This window comes from Hyperolius riggenbachi, chromosome 7 (assembly GCF_040937935.1).
Source record: "Hyperolius riggenbachi isolate aHypRig1 chromosome 7, aHypRig1.pri, whole genome shotgun sequence".
NCBI classification, from domain to species: domain Eukaryota; kingdom Metazoa; phylum Chordata; class Amphibia; order Anura; family Hyperoliidae; genus Hyperolius; species Hyperolius riggenbachi.
The window spans coordinates 306,806,109-306,823,526 of record NC_090652.1 but is presented as its reverse complement, the minus strand read 5'-3'; the positions used below and the strand labels follow the sequence as shown (position 1 = coordinate 306,823,526).

Sequence of the window (17,418 nt, the reverse complement as noted above, 5' to 3'; positions counted from 1 at the left end):
CAGGGCTGGCTAAGGTGGGCTCAGCAGGGGGTACGCAGACAGTCAGTGACGGTGCTTTCCCCTTAGAGTCTAAGCAGATATGTCCCCAATATGCAAATATAACCCCAATAAGCACAAATCGTTAGCAGATATGTCCCCAATATGCACAAATCGTTAGCAGATATGTCCCCAATATGCACAAATCGTTAGCAGATATGTCCCCAATATGCACAAATCGTTAGCAGATATGACCCCAATATGCAGATATAACCCCAATAAGCACAAATCGTTAGCAGATATGTCCCCAATATGCACAAATCGTTAGCAGATATGACCCCAATATGCAGATATGTCCCCAATATGCACAAATCGTTAGCAGATATGACCCCAATATGCAGATATGACCCCAATATGCAGCTATGACCCCAATATGCACAAATCGTTAGCAGATATGTCCCCAATATGCAGAAATGACCCCCAATATGCACAAATCGTTAGCAGATATGACCCCAATATGCACAAATCGTTAGCAGATATGACCCCAATATGCAGATATGACCCCAATATGCAGCTATGACCCCAATATGCACAAATCGTTAGCAGATATGTCCCCAATATGCAGAAATGACCCCCAATATGCACAAATCGTTAGCAGATATGACCCCAATATGCACAAATCGTTAGCAGATATGACCCCAATATGCAGAAATCGTTAGCAGATATGACCCCAATATGCAGAAATCGTTAGCAGATATGACCCCAATATGCACAAATCGTTAGCAGATATGACCCCAATATGCAGAAATCGTTAGCAGATATGACCCCAATATGCAGAAATCGTTAGCAGATATGACCCCAATATGCAGAAATGACCCCAATATGCACAAATCCTTCAGCAGATCTGAAAAGAAAACCCCATTTACTCACCTAGTAAGAAGACCTCCTGTCACGATCTCCTCCTGTCCCGACCTCCGGTCCCGACCTCCTTGTGGCGCGCAACTCCGTCGGCTCCTCTTCCTTCCTTCCCGACGTCAGGTCCTGCCTGCACTACACTGCAGGGCTACGGGAAAATGGCCGCCCGAAGCCCTGCACTGGTCCGGCGGCCTCTCTGATAGGCTGCCGGCCAGCGGCAGCACACGTGACGTCACACGCGCAAACGTCACACCACTGACACCCACTACCGGTGTAGTGTCAGAATGGGCAGCCCTGCAGCACCGGAGCCGGGACTGAGCCGCGGCAAAGGGGAAAAAGAGCCGCTTGCGGCTCCGGAGCCGCGGGTTGCCGACCACTGCCTTAGACATCCGGCGCCGGCCGGGTGAGTCACGCTGCCTTCAGGGGGGCGGAGTTAAAGGCGGCGCCGTACCGCACACACGCAGTAAACAACTCGTGCGGCTGCTGCTAGGGAGAGAGGCGGGCCAGGCACTTAGGAGGAGGTGGAGTGGGCGGAACTCCAGTGAGAGTTTTGTTCATTCTATCGGCTGGGCCTGGGCACGGGCGTACATAAAGGCAGCAGAGCACGTGGTGTAAATAAACCATGATCGGACACAAGCGCAGCCGGCGCTGATGGTAATAATGGCAATCAGCCGCAGTCTCGCTCCCGCAACAGCGCGCCCCTCCCCCTTCATGCCGCTCCAAGCAGCAGCTTGTAGTGCCATGTGCTAAAGGCGCCCCTGCCTAGTCATTTAAAATCACAAACACTCGTTCGCACTACAGCCAGGGGCCCCAGTCTCTGAGTCTGGGGCCCCTGGCTGTCGTGCGAACCAGTGTTTGTGATTTTAAATTTCTTTTTTGCAGCTTCCAGGATGCGGTTGACAGGTGAGTGGTTAGGGAGGGGACTGTGTGGAAGATGCCTACCCGCGGCGGTCCCTGTAAAAGATGTAATCAACGATTACATCCAACCGAAGCCTCCCACCTGAATGCTAATTTATGCATTTCCTGCTAGATTTGGTACGGCAGGCAAAGGGTGTATGACCGTACACCTGATTGGCTGACTGGCGCTTGCTGACCAGATAACGGTAGGAAATTGCTTGAACTGGTAGTGAGCAATTGTGTGTGTTGCAGTTAGCAGGCAGTGGGGGTGAAGTCCCTGGAAGTGAGAGATCCAGGGCTCGCCCGCATTTCCCTCTAGGTATCGCATGGTGGTTTAGGGGCCCCCGGCCAGTGAGAGAGACTGGGGCCCCCGGCTGTCGTGCGGACCAGTGTTTCTGATTTTGAGTACTAAAAGCCAGTATCTGTGTTGGAAATTGTCAGACACAAGGACACAAAACTTCCACAGTTTTACCTGGCTGCATTCAATGGAGTCACATGACATTACAGTCAGACTCAGTCAGACCTGTCTGTCACTGGCGGCCACAGCGCTACCTCTTCCTCCTCTTCACGGGTCCTGTCTCTTCCTCTGGCAGCCACTCCTTAGCTGTTATGTGATGTCAGGTTGATGTGATGCAGTTGCCATGGAGACATAGTGCTACCAGGAAGTTGTTCCTTTCTTCACCTTGTTGGCTCTGTGACTGACTGTTCCTGTATCTGCCGGCAGAGGTAAGGATCCTAAATAGTATTTACACAGTCCACCTGTCATACACTTACCCAGGCAATCCTCCTCCAGGGATGCGCCTTGCTTTTCTGGAACCAGGTCTGAACACATAACGTATTCCTAGGACCTAGTTTTTAGTGATACACAATATATCACAAAAGTAAGTACATCTCTCACATTAGTAAACATTTTATTATATATTTTCATGGGACAACACTAAGGGCTCATTCACACTAGGAGCTGATCTGTCCGTTTTGACCGATCGATCCTAGGAAGCGGTATGGGGGATAACCTGAAAGTCTATTGACTTTCATGTTACCTTTCCCATTAGACAAAGCATTCCAGGGCGTTATGTTGTAGCACATCTGGGAGCTTTTAATCGTCCAACATCAGCGTTTTCTGTCGGGTAAATTAGAACTAGCGCCACTGATCAGTGTCGAACCGCAACTTCACGACGTCACGCCATAGGTCATAACGCGTGCACAAAATTGGGTTCCTGCACGCCTTTCCTAGTGTGTGAAAGAGCCCTAAGGATATGATATTTTGCTACAATTCAAAGTAGTCTGTGTACAATTTGAATAACTGTAAGTAACTCCACACATATGGCCCATTGCATTAGGATACCATGAAGACAGCCATAAGCCAGGCTACTTTAAAGAGAAACTCCAACCTAGAATTGAACTTTATCCCAATCAGTAGCTGATACCCCCTTTTACATGAGAAATAGAATGCTTTTCACAAACAGACCATCAGGGGGCGCTGTATGATTGATTTTGTGCTGAAACCCCTCCCACAAGAAGCTCTGAATACCGCGGTACTCTGGGCAAACTGCCACAATGTAACAATGTTCACAGACAGGAATTAGCTGTTTACAGCTGTCTCTAACAGCCAAAACAGCTAGGGGCAGCTATATAACCTGCCCACAGTAAAAATGTCACCATGTAATAAATGTCAGAATGTAAATCGGGGAGAGGAAAGATTTTACAATGAGCAAACACTGACTAAATCATTTATACATAATTATGGTAAAAAACGAAGCACTTTTTTCACTACATTATTTTCACTGGAGTTCCTCTTTAAGGAGGATGATGTCTCCTTTGTAACTGAGGACCTCACAGGTTAGCGTGGAGGTAGTGATACTCATGTTCATAGCTGTTTGGGAAGCTTGAAAGGAGATAGTTAAAGAGGAGCTGTTAGGTATAAGGTCTCAGAGAAAATAAACACATATATCAGTAGCTAAAGATTGGCTGTACTTACATTACATATGCATTTCACTGTCCACGTTTGTACTTCACATAATTTTTATATAGTATTTGCAGAGAATGATGCTCCTGACAGCTCATGGCAGGTTCCATGTTTGTCTGTCTCCTATGAAGCCAATTGTCGTCATGTCCTGCCTGCTTCCTGATGATTCCACTCTCACAAACGCTGGTAATGAATAACACTATTGTGCAGTGAATATTAATTAGCCATGTGACTAGGAACAATAGCGGACTCCTGCAGTGTACTCTGCTGGAGATTTATTAGTGCTGTGAGCTAGACTGTTACATGCTGTTGAAACTTGAGCCTCACTAGCAGCCAGGGGAGGGCCCCAGAATGCTTTGCAGTATCTGTTATTCGGCTTGCGTCCTCCTTAGGAGCCTGGGAATACGGAGCCTTGCTGTCAGCAAACATCTAAAGTAAGAGAGATTTTTAACTGCAGTATTGCCTTTTTGGCTTCCTTCTAAACTGTTTAACACAGGAGAATAGAGGTTTAAATTAGCTTTTGCAGCCTGACAGTTACTCTTTAAAAAAAAATATATAGCAGTTGAATTCATACAAAATTGCGGCTTATTATTTGAGTGGAATGGAATTTCTGAATGCAGATCTTCTCTGATGTCACCAGAGCAGCACTTTTCTTCACATCTACCCAATGCTTTCATCCATGCAAGCCCCCAACACTAGCTGTCTTTATACAGTAATTGTAGCTGGCTTTGTAATAGCTGGGAAATTGTGCTTAGAAATGCCTAAATCACTAGTTCTTTCTAAGCTGAGTCTATATTGAAAATATGTCCCCATTTTTCGTCGTCAATGAACTACAAGAGGTGAAAGGTGGTGCCTACCCAACCTCTTATGTACCACCATGTGCCTCTGGACTGTGCTTTCTCCCACTGGGTTAATTTGTGTTTTCACAAACGCGTTTCCCAGAATTATTCGAGCAGTTGTGTTTCTATGTAGAGAGTTATTGGCGAGAGAGAGACTAATGGAAGGTCCACATTGGAGATGTTTAGCAATTACGCTGCATTCTGATTCAGAATGAATGAAGTTCTAACATGACCCACATTACAGAGAGAGGAAAAAGGGGGGCGGGGGGAAGTTATATTAAGCTTATTTCTGTGAAAGGGAATCTAAAGTAAAAGTAATGTAGCCATTTTGACTTACCTATGGCTTCTTCCAGGCCCCCGTTGTCCTCCTGGCCACTCAACGTTCTTCGACTCTCAGATATTCAGTCACTTTGTCCCTCTGAAATCTGGCCAACTGGTCCAGTTGTGGGTTACTGAGCAGCCCTGGCCGTGTGCCTCTTTGATCACAATCCCATGGCCAGGAGTATTCGGTGCTTGTACAGTAGCAATTCTTATGAACTGCACATGTGCAGAACACTCCCGGTTATGGGGACATGCATTCAGCTTTTGGAGGAGACAGTGGCTGAATGGAACAGAGCGAAATGACGGCAAGGGACCAGGCAGACTACAGGGGGCTGGAAGAAGCCCAGGTAGGTTAAACTGGCCCCATTACTTTCACTTTACTTTCCCTTTAAAGCTGAAAAAAAAGATACTTACCTATACAGAGGGAAGGTTCCGGGTCTTATAGAGCCTCCCCATTCCTCTCACGGTCCCATCGTTCCAGTGCTGCCCCCCCCCCCCCCCCTTCCCCGTTTAAATGACCCACTGCAGGAGGCTTTCAGAGGTGGGAAGATGGGCGCCTCCATACTGCACATGCGTGAGCATGCAAGACAGCATGCTCACGCAGGCGTAGTATGGAGCCATCTGTCTTTGGGAGCAGTCGGGCTCCCACAGACTTCTGAAGCCTCTTGTGGCGGCACAGAGTAGTATTCAACAAATCTGTTGAATAATGCTAATGGAGATGACAGCACTGGAACGAGGGGACCGTGAGAGGAACGGAAAGGCTTTATAGGACCCAGAGCCTTCCCTATCCTTAGGTAAGTATATGCAATTTTTTTCACTTGACATTAACATTAAAGAGGAACTCCAGTGAAAATAATGTCATAAAAAAGTGCTTAATTTTTACAATAATTATTTATAAATGATTTAGTCACTGCCCATTGTAAAATCTTTTAAATCCCTGATTTACATTCTGACATTTATTACATGGTGACATTTTTACTGTTGGCAGGTGATGTAGCTGCTGCATGATTTTTTGGCAGTTGGAAACAGCTGTAAAGAGCTATTTCCCACAATGCAACAAGGTTCACAGACAGGAAACTGCCAGGAGTACCACGGTCCTTAGAGTTTCTTGTGGGAGGGGTTTCACCACACTATCAGTCATACAGCGCCCTCTTATGGTCTGTTTGTGAAAAGGAATAGATTTCTCATGTAAAAGGGGGTATCAGCTACTGATTGGGATAAAGTTCAATTCTTGGTCAGAGTTTCTCTTTAAGTACATTCAAGATGGAAAAAAAAAAACAGTTTTTTTTTTTTTAGCAAATAAATAAAACGCCCGATGGGTAAATGAAAGCAAAAAAGAATGAATAAAGACTGAACAAGGAAAAAGTATCCGTTGTGATGTGACACTAATAGCTGTACAGCGGGTCATTGTGGTACTGCCTGGCTGCTCTCAGTCTAGGGATGGTTTTGTATTACAATCCAGCATGATCGAATTGTTTGCATTAAACTGAACTACAAAGCTGACTCAGATGTCTCTGCCAAATATTCAGCACAGTGAAAACAGATTGCGGTGATCCGATACCAGCAAACGGTTCAAGAAGTCCAACAAAGACAGGCAAGGAAGCATGGCGTGGGGTGTTCCTCAACACAGCTTTAAAGGAAACCTGATGTGAGAAGAATATGGAGGCTGCCATATTTATTTCTTTTTAAAGGGAACCAGAGAGGATTCAATATACATACCTGGGGCTTCCTCCAGCCCCATACGCACGGATCGCTCCCACGCCGCCGTCCTCCGCTGCCTGGATCCGCCGCCACCGGGTCCCGTCATTGCCGCGAGTCGGCAAGTCGGCCGGCGGACGCGGCCAATTCTCCGCATTACAGGGTGCTCTCTCTCCATACAGATACGCATGTGGCTGCTTACTGCGCTGCCGCATGCGTACATGTATGGAGGGAGCCCCTGTGATGCGGACAATTGGCCGCGTCCGCCGGAAGTGACGGGCCCGGTACCGGTGGATCCAGGAAGCTGAGGACGGCGGCGTGGGAGCGATTCAGGCTTATGGAGCTGGAAGAAGCCCCAGGTATGTATAAAATCATTTTCTTTTTTCAACCCCCCGTTCCTCTCTGGTTCCCTTTAAACAATGCCAGTTGCCCAATGCCTGGCAGTCCTGCTGATCCCTTTGGCTGCAGTAATGTCTGAATCACACACCTGAATCAATTCACATTCAGGCCTTTATCCAATTCAATAAAAGCCCATATGTAATTGACTTTTTCTCCCAAGTTTTCTCCTAGGTGATATTTTGAAAATTGTCAATAAAATTCCTTTTACCCTCCTTAGCGGTAATCACGAGTTCAGCTCGGGGTGGAAAAAACAAGCTAGGAGGAGCGGTAACCCCGAGCTGAACTCGTGGTAGCCACCGGGAGGTCTATGCAGAGCAATGTGCACAGCCGGTGTTTTAACTTACCTCCCGGAGGATCCCGACGTCAGCCTCCATTCTTCTTCCTCTCCTCCAAGGCTCTGCTTCCCCCCTAGTGAGATCTCTGTCTGTTGTCAGGACGATAGCCGGCAATCTCACTATAGGGTTACAGCACCACCTGGAGGATGGAGGGAAAACTGCAGCATTGGATCCCAGAGAGGTGAGTGAGTGCTGGGCTGTGCAGATCTCCCTGGCAGCATGATTTTTTCCAGGTTTTAGGGTCTGAAAGGGTGAAAACTGTACCGCTTTTAAGGCTTGATTCACTAAACCGTGATAACTCATAACACGCCTGCGCTAGCAGTTTCACGCGCAATTTTGCGTTTTGCGTGCAATCGTGAAATGTCGCAAATTTGCGATTGCACGTGAAAATGCATGCAAAATGCGAAATTGCGTGCGAAAATGCTAGCGCGCCCGTGATAGAAGTTATCATGGTTTAGTGAATCAAGCCCTTAGACAGGGGCGTCTCTAGCCATTTTGTCACTCCAGGCGAGAAATCCTGTGGCACATCCCCCCCCCCCCCCCCCCCGTGATTGCCCCCAGTCCCATACCCCGCACCCCTCATGGTGAACACCACTCCTGTGGTGAACCCCACCCCCAAGACCCCCGAAAATCATAATGCAGCAGCGTTTCACCAGAAAATGTACTTATTGCGGCATGGGTTCACCAGAAAATAGTTGTTATGCAGCAGAGCGTTTCACCATAAAATATACTTATTGCGGCATGCACTCACACACACCACACACAGTACACACACACACACTATACACACACACACACAGTGTACACACACACACACACACAGTACACACACTGCACACAACATACACACTATACACAGTACACACACACACACACACTAGACATGCACAGCACAGTACACACACTATACACACACACACACACACACACACAGTACACACACTGCACACAACATACACACACACACACAGTAACACACTGCACACAACACACACACACACACACACACACACACACACACACACACACACACACACACACACACACACACACACACACACACACACACACACAGAGCACACTATACACAGCACACAGTAGACATACACTATACACATACAGAGATAGGAGGAGTGGAGTGAGACTGAGAATAGCCTGAGATGGAGCAGTTTATCTGTATTGCAGTCCCACATTACACAGAGACTAGTTGCTGGTAATAGGACTGCTGTCCCTGCCAATCTCTTACACAAGTCAGCAAGCAGCCCTCCTGGAGTCTAGGGACTGTCAAAACTTTTCAACCTGTTTAAGACCTTATCTGCACATGCAGTCATTATAACAATGGAGAGAGACCAGACAGATTTTTTCCCACTGACCCTCCAGACGAGTTCTACATCATGCTGTGTATATTTACCAGCTAGCCTGCCCTCTAATTGCACTTTTATCAGCTAGCCTAGTATTTTACATTGCCTTACATCAACAAACCTGAATACAGCAGACACAGGACCAACCCTAAATCATTGAATGAAAGGCGGCCTGGGGGGAAGTCAATGCCTGGCTGCTACACAGTCTCTACATCCGCGCAGTTAGCAGTAGCAGAGAGAGAGGGACTGAATTCTCAGGAGTTGGACTCAGGAGCTGATGATGCTGTACTCCTCGGATCCCTGACTAGGATGAGTGCCTTCTCTCACTGACTCATTCATTACTGTGGTTCTTTGAATCATTGAGCTGAAGTCCAGTCAGCCCCGCTGCTGCTGTGTAAACTGACACCTGAGTCAGCTGAGAGGCATTTCTTCTCTCACTACTCAGTGCAGAAGCGCCCTTGCCTCTTCCTGTCGCCTTAGGCGAAAATTTATAGCTGCCTAATGGCTCGGACGCCTCTGCCCTTAGATCATGAAATCTGGAAAGAGTCATAACGCCGAGGGGTTAAATCACCAGCAAGCAAGAAAATACTCAAAATGATTTTGATAGTACTGATGCCTGACCCTGGAGACCCGGAAGAGGCTACTCCAGTGCCTTCAGTGCCTGCTCTGTGTCACCTTTGCTCCTCCATGCACTGGCGTACCAATAGGGGATGCGACCCCTGCCGGCAGGCTGAGCACATACTTCCTTAGCCGGAGGTCTTCCGATCTCTAAGAGCTACATGTTACTTCCTGTTTACACAGGAAGTGACATGGAGCACTGAGATCGGAAGACTTCCGGCGAGAAGGAGGTATGTCGCCCGCTGCCACCAATGATTGCAGGAGGGGAGCGCTGAGAGGAGAGCCCGAGGTGAGTGGGGGGGAATGTCCCCCCTCCCCACCGATCTGCAGCCACGCTCTCCTCTTATGCTGCAACCTCTCCTGCCCCACAAAAGTTCCTTAACGGGCCCTAGGGAGGTGGGGGGGGGCGGATTTTTCTTTTTTTAGCAGGGGGGCCCGGGGATTTCTAGGTACGCCCCTGCCCCCCATGCCTTCAGTGTCCCCCTCTGTGCCACCTCTGACTCCACTGGGCCCCTCTGTATCACCTCTGCCCCCTGTATCCCCCTTTGTGCCGCCTTCTGTCCTAGTGATAATTGCAATGTGCTAATGTTTTCTTTTTAAATTTGATTTTCTCCAAAACTACAAGATCTTTTCGGAAAAAAAAACAAACAAAAAAACAGTCCAACATGTTTTCAGCTTCGTAAGTCGGACATTTGTAAGTGGACGACTGCCTGTATTTCTTTTCTTAAAAAAACAACAACAACAAAATAACCACAAATTGATGATAGGGAGTACAAATAAAATCCTATATAAAAAAAATAAAAAAAAACTTTTGTAAAAAACTTTACTGAAAAAAAACATAATGAATATTTTTTTAGTGTTTGCCCATTGTAAAATCTTTCCTCTCCCTGATTTAATTTCTGAAATGTATCACTAGTGCCGACATATTGAGAGCTGGTAGGTGAACTCTGCGGAATGTTTGTTGTGTTATTTGTTTGGTCCGAAGTGAGCAGAAACAATACTTGGTCTCCTAGCGTGCACTGGGGCAAAAGTGTTGTGTGACATCATAGCCTTGGCTAAACATGGCTACATACCATATACAACATTATATACTGTAGATATAGGAAGTGTTCCTGATAGTGGAACCAGGTTAATTAACATATAATTGTGTATTTCAAATAGTTTATTACATTCTACTATATGTAATTGTGGTGCCTCTTTAAAGGACAACTGTAGTGAGAAGAATATGGAGGCTGCCATGTTTATTTCCTTTTAAACAATACCAGTTGCTTGGCGGTCCTGCTGATCTATTTGGCTGCAGTAGTGTCTGAATCACACCAGAAACAAGCATGCAGCTAATCTTGTCGGCTCTGACAATAATGTCAGAAACACCTGATCTGCTGCATGCTTGTTCAGGGGCTATGGCTAAAAGTATTAGAGGCAGAGGATGACCAGGATAGCCAGGTAGCTGGTATTGCTTAAAAGGAATAAATATGGCAGACTCTATACCTCTCACTTCAGCTGACCTGAACTCAGAACTTTCCCTCTGCTCTAAAAGATAAGTAACAGCAAAATAACCTTTAAATAAAATATTTTCTTTGTTACAGCTAATACAAATCCTGCAATAAATCTGCAGTGTGTATACTTCCTGCTTTCATGAAAGGAGACAAATGACAAATTATTAACAACCTGTGTTTACAAATTAGCTGCTCTCCTGAGGCAGCCAGTGAACACAGCTAAGGGATCAAATGACACTGGTAATTAGTCACAGATGAGGGGTAATTAGACAGGCTAAACTCTCTAAATACATACAGGGTAGATTTATTTATGTTTTTCTTCTGTTCTGTGCAGGAGTTCAGGTCCACTTTAAGAAGGCCAGACTAAACTCTTTTCTTTATGTAGGAACTCGACTGCAAGTTCTGTTTTCCGTAACATGTAGAGTGACGTGTTGCTGTCTGGTTGCCATGGAAACGTCTCGAGATACGTTCTAATTTTCTTCCTTCAGATTCATATAAATTGGTCCCGAGATCAATAGACATGACAATGCAGATGTTTCCGGATAATAATGAGCTGTGATGAATCCCCTCAGTCTGAGAATCCTCACATAACCCTCCCATGTCCTCAGCATCTCTGGAACATCTGCTGAAGACGGTACCGAGGCCTTCGGTAAGGCGGGACGTATAGCCGTGGCATCCTCTAAACAAGACTGATTATTGGAATCAGAACACGGTCAACATATCCTCGTTTGCCCTCCACAAACCAGCAGGTGCTGTCTGCTCTTTCTCTGTGATAATGGCTTCCTATAAATGAAATGGCTTCAGAGGCCTGGACATGGGTGCTATTTATGAGGGTACTATTTATGAGGGTACTCACTTCACCATATGCCTAGGAAGCAGGGGCGTAAATAGACATCACTGGGCCCCCCTGCAAAACTTTGGATGGGTTCCCTCGACCCCCCCTTTCTGCACAGAAAAACTGAGGACCAATGTGTTTTCCCCATGCAGATAAAAACACTTAGATTTAAAGGAAATGTCAGGCAGTCTATGCTACCCTCAGATCTACTTACCCGGGGCTTCCTCCAGCCCCTTGCAGCCGACAAGTCCCTCGTTGCAGCTCTGCTCCCAGTACATACATACACACACAGCTGTATTATATTACTTCATGAGAGCACATGCTATATGGAGGAACAACAATGACATGCTGAACATAACATATAGTATTCACTGTAACTTTGGCAAAACATTCAGAATGTCACTGATTGATACTGTTATTATGGGATCTTGGACTCTGTATCAGACAACAAGCTCTCAATGAGGCAGCGATAGTCAGACATCAATCTCACCCACTCCACTGTGTCCGTAATCAGACACCATAAGGTCACTAGCCTGTGGGTGATAAGAATCTAGGAATCTCTTCTGAGGGATTGCTGAATAAGGGCCAGTCTACAATTTATTTTCAACCTGTGACTCCTTTGTTTGTAACGTTGTACATGAAGTCATCAGAACTTTGCTGCAGTGTGAGGGGCAGGGACAGTGTACAAATTCCAAAGTGTGTATGATTCCTTATCTGTGTGGTGGACACATGCAGTCAATATAACAATGGTGCAAGAGCAGAATACGTTTTCTCTCCATGCCCTTAGTTGTCAGTCTCTCAACCCCCCCCCCCCCCCCACCCACGAGCCTCCTGTGGCTTCTGGGCCCCCCTGCGGAGGCATCCCTTGCAGGGTCTATTGTTACACCCCTGCTAGGAAGCCTCAAACATGTAGGCAGAAGCCTGGAGAGCTGGTACTGTTGGGCACCTGCAGAAGACAATAGTTTGGACATTGTTTAGGTGGGGTTACTGATAATCTAATGATGGCTTTCATATGCCTAATCCTAACCTCAACACTTAATGTAAATCTCTTCCTGACACCGAACCTTATACTTTTGAAATTGTACACTGGTGGAAACTGTGCAACAATAGCAGCAAACAATTGACGTTCATAATAGCGTGGTACAAAAATAAAACAGGTTAGAATACTCAGTGCCATCAGTACTTTAACAGCAACCTTAAAGAGGGATTGTCAGGCACAACCCACTGCTCTGTGTTTAATATGCAACCTGCAACCTGACCCTGTATGGCAGGCACTCCAATCTATTCATAAATGTTTCTGCTGTAATGAATCTTATCTCAATCAACCTCAGAGATGGACAGAGTGAGTGTAATAAGCTGAGGCTGGGAGCACACCCGCCTGTCGGTTTTCTGTATGCGGTTTTTGCACACCATGGGCTTGATTCACTAAACCGTGATAACTCATATCACGGCCGTTTTCGCATGAAAATTCGCAATTGCACATGATAATGTGCGATTGCACGCGATAATTTGCAAATGCAAAAATGCGCGCAAAAATGGCTTTAGTGAATCAAGCCCCATGTGTGTCTATATGTGTGAAAACATGCAGGTGTTATCACAGAAACTAATGTAATTGATAGAAAAAATGCCTGCAGTGTTCCACTGCTGTCTGTTTCAATCTGCGTGGGCCAAACACATACAAGTGTGCACTAGCCAACTGAATAACATTGGTTCTCAGTTTACCTGTACAGAAAGGGGGGGGGGGGGTAGAGATGAGCGTAATGACTTAATTACGATTTCGCGAAATTTCGCGTAATTAGTGTAATTACGATTATGGCCGTAAGTACATAATCGTAATGAAGAAGGATTTTGCGAAATTCCGCGTACGCGTAATTTTCGCATTACAGTGGGTATCGTGAAATTACGTTTGCCTTGCATGCAACCGTTTGTAAGCGTAGTTACATAACGTAATTTCGCAATAGTTCATATTACTGTAAGCGTTAATTTTTGCGTCGTTTTCGCGTTACGGTGGGTATCGCGAAATTACGTTTGCCTTGCATGCAAACGTTTGTAAGCGTAGTTTACACCCTTGAACTGCGCATGCTTAGTTTTTACATTATTTAACGCGAAAAAGCGTTTATATGCGAAAATTTGTTAGCGTTCGTCTGACTACCGCTGATTCGCTTCTGATTGGCTAATGCGAACAAGTAATTTTTTATAGCTAACAAGTCATTACAAAATTCTTGAAATTACGAAGAAATGCGAAATTACGGGATGGTTTAACGCGAAATTACGTTATGGTTTAACACGAAATTACGTTATGAACGAAACGCGAAATTACGAGTTGAAAATTACGCTTACGTAATTACGATTTTAATGGCAATTACGCTACCATAATTTCGCATCGTAATAGCAAATTTTGCATGCGTAATTATAGTAACGCGAAATTTCAAAAATTTCGGCTCAACCCTGGGGGGGGGGGCATCCAAAGTTTCACAGGGGGACCCAGTGATTTCTAGTTACACGTTACGCCCAATAGATTGAGCTGATTCTGCATAGAGGAAAACAAAAAAACACCCAAAAGTAGCTTCACTCTACTGGGCATGGTGGACCTTAGTCATCAGTCAGGATGCCCTTGTTCATGGCCAGGGCCACAGTTGGAAGAAACCTGTTTGAGTCAAATGGGTAAAGAGGTTCCCTGGGCTGGATCGGAGGACTGCAGAAGGATACATGAATACCATTCCAAGGCTTCCCACTACTGCAGTAAGTATCTCATTTATTTTTTTACACTTCAGGTATCCTTTAAAAAAAAGTATCAAGAAAGTTCTGATACTTTTTTTTGGCGAAGCCCGAATCTCTTCAGTAACTTCTGTATAAATTCATTTCATAATACCTTATTAGCTGGAAAAAGCCTCTGTATTCCCTCGGGCTCCAGCAAAGCTGATTCAGAGCAGTGAAATAAATATACGTTTTCCATGGACGGGGGTGAGGCGATATAAAGGAGAGCAGAGATAGCTGTTATTTGTATGGAAATACAGCTCATCTCCTTCCCAGGCAAGTAGGAGAATTTCAGAAATAAGTCGGAGCTTTGCAGACGACCTCCAGTCACGGCAAATGGACTTTTGTTTTAATCCAGCCGCTTTTACTGTGTAGTTAAACACAATGAAATGCAGCCTCGGAGAGCGCTGTTTAAAGAGTGAAATTCCCTTCCGGGGACGGCCGCGTGTTACGGCGAGGAATAAAATCCCGTTCCTTAATTTTACTTTAACGCTCCTGTAGGGCAGATTTACAGTGAGCCGAAGTAAAACACTCATCTTGGGTGATTTGAGCATTAAGGTTCCGATGTTTGTATAGAATAAAAGAGTGTTTGGAAGAATAATGGCAAGTTTACAAAGTACAGTGTTACCCAGGGTGTTACTACATGGGGGGGGCGGTCCCTGTGACTGCAGGCGGGGCAAGAGCTGTAAGGGGGCTCCAACCAACCACTATTTCACTCTCTGCAATAAAGGAGTCTATACTTCTGATTTTGTGTTTTGTGGCTGCACTTGTTATGGGTGTGAAAGTTATGACGTCCACGCTCGTTTTATGACCCCAGCAAGATGCGCCCCTCCTATTTTTGCATCATCAATAATGGGCGGGGCAAGCCTAGTAAGATGAAAAAAAGAGTCTCAGAAAATAAGAGCTATCCACAGCAATCTTGCAGTTGTGTATGAGCTTATCTTACATGTGAAAACATTAGTAGGTCTGAATAATTAAACAATCTAAGGGTACGTACAGACATACGATAATGATCGTTCGTTCTGAACGACGAACGATGTTAAAGGAGGTATCGGCCGATGATCGTTTGAAGAAAGGCTACTTTGAACATCGTTCGTGTACGAACGATCTTGGAACGAGCGTTGCGTGCGCAACATGATGTATAAACTGATTTCAAACACAAGTGTCAAAAAGAACTGTTTGAGCATGTGCAAAGCTTTGAGAACGAACGATCAACGACCGATCGTTGTACAGACATTACTTTTTGAACGATGGTCGTTGGAAAAGATCTGGCAGAATGGATCGTTCTATACCAACGACATATCTCGTTGGTCGGTCGTTTTAATGATCGTTCGTGCACTTTTTACGAACGATCGTCGGGCAATGCCGTCGGTAACGATCGTTTCAAACGACTATAGTCGCATGTCTGTACGCACCCTTAGTGTAACAAACTTATCTGGTGTGGTCTCTGGAGTCTGTTCTGATAGCGTGCAGCAGGTGGAGGAAGCTTCCTCTTCCTCTTTGGCCAGTCGCATTTCAGGCTCCCCTGTAGACATGGATAACATGTTTGCATCCCCGGCTCCCCTGTAGATGTGAATCAGCATATTTGCATCCCCGGCTCCCCTGTAGACAAGAATCAGCATGTTCGCATCTCCGGCTCCCCTGTAGATGTGAATCAGCATATTTGCATCCCTGGCTCCCCTGTAGACAAGAATCAGCATGTTCGCATCCCCAGCTCCCCTGTAGACAAGAATCAGCATATTCGTATCCCCGGCTAACCTGTAGACAAGAATAAGCATGTTCACATCCCCGGCTCCCCTGTAGACAAGAATCAGCATGTTCGCATCCCCAGCTCCCCTGTAGACAAGAATCAGCATATTTGCATCCCCGGCCCCCCTGTAGATGTGGGTCAGCGTGTTGTTTCTGGCAGTCTCTCTAGAAGGACACGCACAGTTCAGAGCTGCCTTTATAGGTTAAGGAAGCGTGTCTGAGGTGTGTCAGCTGATTCCTGCGGTCAGCTGACACTTGCTGCAGGGATGTTGCTGATTGGTCTGCTTTTCCTGGGGGCTTGGTCTGTGCTCTATTCCTGCTATATAAGCCCTGGGCATTCAGTTACTCACTGTCCGTCATAGCTATCAGGTCACTGGACGCTGGACCTTGCTTTGCTACTCAGTCTAGTTAAAGTTCTGCTGAGATAGATATATATGCAGTGTTTCCGATATATATCTATCCTTAGTTAGTATTGTATACTGTATTATTGTGATTGTTCTCTGTGTATGACCCGGCAAGCCCTCCACTTTAATTAAAGTCTCATCCCTCTGTACTACTGTCATCTGATACTTGATATTGACCTTGGCTAGCCTAACGACCCTGTCTCTGCCTTATCCTTAACTGTACCTCAGCCATCTCACCTATGTGTATGACTTCGGCTTGTATAACATTCTTGCACCTGTCTTAAGGGGCCCATACACTCAGCCGATTTTCTGGCCGACCAATCGATCCCGATGGAACGATCGATCAATAGATTGCAAATCGGTTGGCCAATCGACCGATCGATGGCCGATTTCGATCGATTTCGATGGATTTCCATCGAACTGGCAGGGTGGAAAATTTAGGTCGATCTGATGAGATTGCTTATCAGTTTGCATTGGCCTTAATGGAAATCTGATGGCAAAAAAATGCCATCAGATAGAATTCCAATAGATTTCAAACTGAAACCTATTGGAATTCTATCCTAGTAAAAAATGTTCTAAAAACGCACCAGATAGATCATCAGATGCATTTCTTATCTATCTGCTACCAATCTGACGAGTGTATGGGCACCTTTAGCCTACTGTACTTTAGCCATCTGATTACCAGTGTATGATCCTAGCCTGTTATTGACCTTGCTCTGCCTCAGTTCCTGTGTACCGCATATCTCTGACTTCACGTGTATGACCTCAGTTGACGATCTGACCTCGATTATCCTATATTCAGTGTACACTTCATAGCCTGCATCACAGCCAGCATTACACTAAGTTGATTTT

The 17,418-nt window shown here is 45.7% G+C and overlaps 1 long non-coding RNA gene across 1 annotated transcript; it reads left to right on the top strand.

The window, feature by feature from the left end:
- The first annotated feature begins 2,429 nt into the window (after positions 1-2,429).
- On the top strand, positions 2,430-11,634 carry LOC137525906 (uncharacterized). Its single transcript, XR_011023057.1, has 2 exons — positions 2,430-2,514; positions 11,310-11,634. It is a non-coding gene; the product is annotated as an uncharacterized lncRNA (long non-coding RNA).
- The last annotated feature ends 5,784 nt before the right edge of the window (positions 11,635-17,418 follow it).